We start from the raw sequence: 6,000 nt of genomic DNA, 5'->3' as shown, positions 1-6,000 counted from the left end.
CTGTGTGTGTGTGTGTGTGTGTGTGTGTGTGTGGGGTAATATGTTGCATGCCTCGGGTTGTTCAGTTGTTGCACCCACTCAGTGTAGGAGTCGGCTCTCATGGTTGTCCCCAGGGTGCTGCTAATTTATTTATTTCTTCCTGAAGAAGTAGATGCAGAGATGGAGAGAGCTTCAGTGGTGTGAGAGAGAGAGAGAGAAAATGGACACACTAGCAGCACCGCAGTGTCCACTAGCCTAGGATGAGAGGGGGGTTCCAGCCTGCATGCCAGGGGCCAATTACCGCCTGCAGGTGACCTGATGTAGGCTAACTATGAGCACAACAGTTATTATGACCACTAGGCCCTTTTCACACTCTAACCAATAACATTAATGAGGGCCCTGGCACTGGCACACCTAAATGGAATGGAACCATCATTAATCCTATTTGTTACACCTGCTCTACTTCCTGCTTCCCCACCTCAAAACGGTTGCTGTGAAAAAGGGTCAGTTGGTGTTAGGGTGATATTGGTCAACGGGAGAGAGATGAGAGACAAGATCAGATTGAGATGCAATCAAAACCATAATATACTGTTGAAGTCAATTAGCTGTTCATAATTTAGAAGACCCCAGTCAACTTGTGTGATCTTAATGATCGATTATTTGCATTAGAGAACATTATCTTCTTAAAGACATGCGTGCGCGCGCACACACACACACACACACACACACACACACACACACACACACACACACACACACACACACACACACACACACACACACAGACAGCTAGCTAGTCTTGCACATATTTCAGAGGTTACAGAATTCCCACCGTGAAAAATAGCCTTTGGAAAGGGTGTCAATACCAGAGCTTCTGGTATTCCCCCCACACACACACAGTCACACACGTACGTTGTCTGAGCCTATTTGCTGGTGTATTGAACAAAACGTCACAGCTGAGATGGCAGCAGCAACGCTGGCCTAATTAAAATGGATGTGTTTCTCCTCCACGGTTACTGTGACACCATAGCAGACCCAGATCCTAAGCGTGCAGAGGCAGGCGGGGGGGTGGTGCTGTTCACTGGGTGCGCTCGTTTCGTCCGTCGTCTTGAAGTAGGCGGGGTGGTGGATGGAGGGGGGCAGGAGGCTTCAGAGACCGTCTCTGTTACTGGGGCAAATTGTATTACCCTGACCTCCAGCGTGACAATTTATATAAAGCGCAATGCTCTTGCTATTTTAGGACAGAGACCATTCACTGCAGCAGGCTGCACATCGTGCTCCACGCCTCAATTCATGCTTCTAAATGCCCTTCTGAGTCCTCTTTGATCAGAGTATTTCCACACCGTCACTTTCGTCAAGATCATTTACATCATACAGACCTTTCATCTAGCATTAGAATAAGAAGGATGGGGGGTTGAATTGGAAAAATACAAAGGAAAGCAAAAATACATCAGTGTATCATAAACTGGAGCTTGAATCCGGTGTTCCCATACAAGCTGTAAAGGAAATGCCAGTACAGTAATTGGCTTGAGCTTTTTTTGAGTACCGTAGTTGATTTGAGATCTTGTAATTATGCGCCTATTTATGAACTATTAAAGTAAATTAAAGCAAATTTTCAGTAAAACTATAGGAATCATTTTAGGAGTTTCACTCTAAAGGCTGCTAACCACCAAGAGCGACATGAATATGCACGATGTGAATATACGGCACGAAATTGCGTTTCGAATTTTGACCCACCTGTCAATCACAGCAACAGATGTGTGTACACGTCGGAAGCGAATTTCTGAAGAATCACAGTGCAATAACGCTGAGTGAAATTTCGCCATTGGTATGCACGGTTGCATTGACTCGCATAGGTTCAAAAAATATTATTGACATGCAAATTAATAGCATGGGGGGGGGGGACACTCTGGGTGTAAGGACCTTAAAATGCTGTAGTGGCTTTATCAGTTTGGAGGAAAGAAAAATCACTGCCTGATATTCAGGGTTTCAGAGATGCAGATGTTTACAGAAACGTTACCGTTTTGTAGGAAATGTCTCAAGATGGCTAAATGTGTCTTAATATTAGCCCATACTTTTCTTTTTCATTGTGTCATGTTAGGTATAGACGGTTTTCACGGAATTGTCAGTCCTGTCCTAGGAGTCCTGACAGTCCTGTCCTACTGTACTAGATAGAAAACACTGGAACAGGAAGTGAGCTGGGGTTGAATTTAGGTTGTTTATGTTGTCAAGTTAAAACAGTCTATACAGGATCAGTTTTTCCCAACAAAATAAATAACCTTAAGCCAAGTAGGCTGTTGCTCTTATGTTGGTCTCCACCCGCAGCATCTGTGTGATTTGTTTTTGATCAACAGAGGACTAAGCCGTTGCTGGGCGCCCGAGGCTTGCTTACTGTGTAAGTTCTCTCTCTCTCTCTCTCTCTAGCTAACACAGCATTAAATGTACATGGACAGCAAGCGGTAGGCCAGGCCCATTGTGATGAATAGGGAGTTTTAGTGCCGACGTGAATTCTTGTTTCTCCCGTGTAGCAACTCATGATGCTCGCTGCTGTAACTCTGCCTTCTTTAATCTGTATGGGCTTTGTGCTTTTTGTACCACGGCTGTAGTGATAATCGATAATTTTTTTCATTATCCATTAATCTGTCGATTTTTTTCTCGACTAATAGATTATTTGTGGGCCAAGCCTACAAGCATCTTGCCATTTCTAATAAGATATAATATGGATGTTTTGGGGGGGGGGATTTTGGTTGCAACTTTTTTTCTGGCCTGGTGGGGCTGCCATTGAGAATGGTAGGGAAAAACTATATATCTATCTATCTATCTATCTATCTATCTATCTATCTATCTATCTATCAGGGCTGTAGTCGAGTCCACCTTGGTCGAGTCCAAGTCCAGATCGAGATGTATGTAAACTAAAGAAAAGACAAAAGATCACAGGTGAATTCAGGTGACCCCACTTACAGGCGTGACCCTCAGGTTGGGAACCACTCAACTATGTTTAGACTATAACAGGACTTTCAAATAGCAGTTGGTTACCTGCCAAAGTGGCTGCTAAAGTACACCCAGCACAGCAGCTACAGACAAACTGCCAGGATTTGACTGGTGTTCATTTCAACACAACCTAAAATACACATCTTTTTTGTCTTATGTTGTGTAACAGATCAGGCTGCTCGATTATGGTGAAAATCAAAATCATCAAAATCACGATTATTTTGACTGATCATGATTATTTAACGCCATTACTCATGAACAGGGATGCAAACTAGTCACCTTAGGGCTTAGGCTGTAGGTGACCTAGGTCTTAGGCTACATCACTTAGGCTGTAGGTCACCTTTTGGAAACCAAAATTGGGCAATCTCCATTAGTTTGCATCGCTGATTGAACTTGCACACACTTTAATACTGGATTTCTTTGAGCTTTAAATACAATTTAACTTAAAAATAAATGAAAATGTAGGCCCAAGTGGCAGTAATAGCAGGCGTAGGCCGCTGTCTGATCAAAAGCCTGCTCAATCAGCCTACTTTGATGAGGTTAAGAAGGACAAGTGACTGAGGTTGGAGGTGATGGATGGCTCGCACGTCTGGTCTTTCGTGGACTCCTTGCGTGGGATCCCACGCGCAATATCTTTTACAAACACAAGCACCTTATGCGGCTGGTAGCACTATGTTGTAATGTTGTATTTATTTATTTTTTCCGCTTTCCTGGTGAGTTTGTTTTTCTTGTTTGTGTATAAAAAAAGTCTGCTCAATCCACTGCATGGCAGTGAGCCTCGCATAATCAGAGAACTGCTTTTTTGGATGAGGTTTGTTTTGTTTTGAGATTTGTTTCTGCTATTGTATGACGCGGTTCGCGGTCTTAAAGGGATATACACGCAAATGCTGCATCAGGTATCAATGGGTTAAAGCAGGAGAAGCTTGTAGTCTGAGGAGGACGTGTGGGCTTTTGCAGGGCAGTCGTATCAGTAGACTATGCACACACACACACACACACACACACACACACACACACACACACACACACACACACACACACACACACACACACAGAGTGGTGTGTACATTGTGTCTCTTATCAGTTGCATAGCACCTTGTCTGTCCCCTCTGCTCCCCTCTTGAGATGGGTTCAGCATTATCCATGTTTCCACATTTGTGTCAGGTGAGCATGTGAGGCCTGTGGGCGGGGCCAGGCTAAATGTGAGGCCTGTGGGCGGGGCCAGGCTAAATGTGAGGCCTGTGGGCGGGGCCAGTCTAAATGTGAGGCCTGTGGGCGGGGCCAGGCTAAATGTGAGGCCTGTGGGCGGGGCCAGTCTAAATGTGAGGCCTGTGGGCGGGGCCAGGCTAAATGTGAGGCCTGTGGGCGGGGCCAGTCTAAATGTGAGGCCTGTGGGCGGGGCCAGGCTAAATGTGAGGCCTGTGGGCGGGGCCAGGCTAAATGTGAGGCCTGTGGGCGGGGCCAGGCTAAGTGTGACCTGTGTCTTGTACAGGAAGCCTTGTGGCCAAAACCAGTAGTTTAATACCTCATGTCCTCAAGTGTGGGACTAAAGGAACACTCTGCCCATTTTCAACCAGCTTTGTATCATTAGAACATCAGTAGTATATCAGAAAACTGTAAACTGTTTTGAAGTCTGTCATTTAATTTGACAGTTATTGAGTGTTAGTAGTAGGGGGCGCAGCTTCTAGATATTATTTTTATAATGTTGTTAGCTGTAACGTTAAACACAGCTTTCCCCCTCACTCGCACTGATTAACAGAGCTCTGCCAGAAACATCTAAGTGTACAGTAAGGCGCAGCTTCTAGATATTATTTTTATAACATCTTGGACAGTCGGCCTAATCAACATTGTCACTCACGGCATGACTCAGAAACATATGACATATCTTAAAAAAGAAATAAGAAGAAATCATATCTTTTTTTATGGAAACAAAATGGTCCATTACAGTATACTTCAGTTGGGGGAAAATGAGGAACAAAGTATACAGTATGGCTTGTTGAATGTTGCACAATGCCCACACTAAATGACAAAAGCAGATTTTTGTACACTAGAATATTGCTGATGGTTGTTGTGTAATACTTGTTTTATTCTCATAGTATTGTGGTAGGCATCGCTTCAAGACAAGTCCTGCTAAGGCTTAGCTGTAGCGCCTCTTTTGTGTCACAGTTGTGAAACGATTATGTAACTAATTATTTCACACATTCAGGCTTAGCCAACTTGAGACCCTATCTCAAGAAGGATTTAGTGAATAAACGGACCTTATTGACCTTTTTTTCCTCCAGAGATTGTGCTACTTCACTTTATCCTTCAGTTAATTTGTGAAGAGCATTTTTCCACATTTTTCTTCAGTGGTTGTAAATGGACTCAAACATCCTGTTATTCAGTAATGTTTTGATTTGGCCCTTTTAACACATTCACTGCCAGCCTTTTTTTTTTTTTTACTGTAGGTAGGTTCTGCCAGAGGGTTTTTTTGAGGATTCTGGCTCATTTTACAAGAGCCGAGGATTATTTTCTGCTTGGAATACTAATAGAATGTGTGCTTTCTCTGTCTAAAAGAGTTAGTTTGTAGAGTTAGTAGTTATGTAGATATTAGCCGTTGAGTACAGCATGGTTTCAGCGTCTGAGAGTGAAAGCTGAGATAATCGCAGTTTTGTGAAATTCAATCAAACAGGCAGAACAGTCACTTTAACCATTTATTTTTGGCATCAGTGAGAGATCAGACATCTAAACAATATAGTTCTGAACGCCCTCTCCTTCAAACTCCTCCCTCCGTGGGCGTGTGGTGGCTTTCAGCCTGCGTTTGTCACAAGCGAGTGTTCTGCTGCTGCTGCTGCTGCTGCTTCGAGTTTGAGCAGCCTCCCTCCCTGGCAGCGAGTGTGGATAGGGCTCACTTGTTTCTTGGGTTTGAGAGCTTTGATGAAGCTGTGTGCGATTCTAGGCTTTATGCTGCGTGTTTCAAAGTGTGTTTTCCACCCAGTCTATTTTTGGAATCCCCCACTGCCAGCTCCCAGCGCGATAATGCGCGAAAGT

The 6,000-nt window shown here is 44.0% G+C and overlaps 1 protein-coding gene across 1 annotated transcript in view; it reads left to right on the top strand.

The window, feature by feature from the left end:
- The window catches only part of vldlr (very low density lipoprotein receptor), a 106,421-nt gene that overhangs the window by 806 nt on the left and 99,615 nt on the right, over positions 1–6,000 (top strand). The gene's annotated exons all lie outside the window — the stretch shown is intronic.

This window comes from Poromitra crassiceps (assembly GCF_964638095.1).
Source record: "Poromitra crassiceps genome assembly, chromosome: 6".
NCBI classification, from domain to species: Eukaryota; Metazoa; Chordata; class Actinopteri; order Beryciformes; family Melamphaidae; genus Poromitra; species Poromitra crassiceps.
The sequence above is the reverse complement of the archived record's forward strand: the minus strand, read 5'-3'. Positions and strand labels throughout refer to the sequence as shown.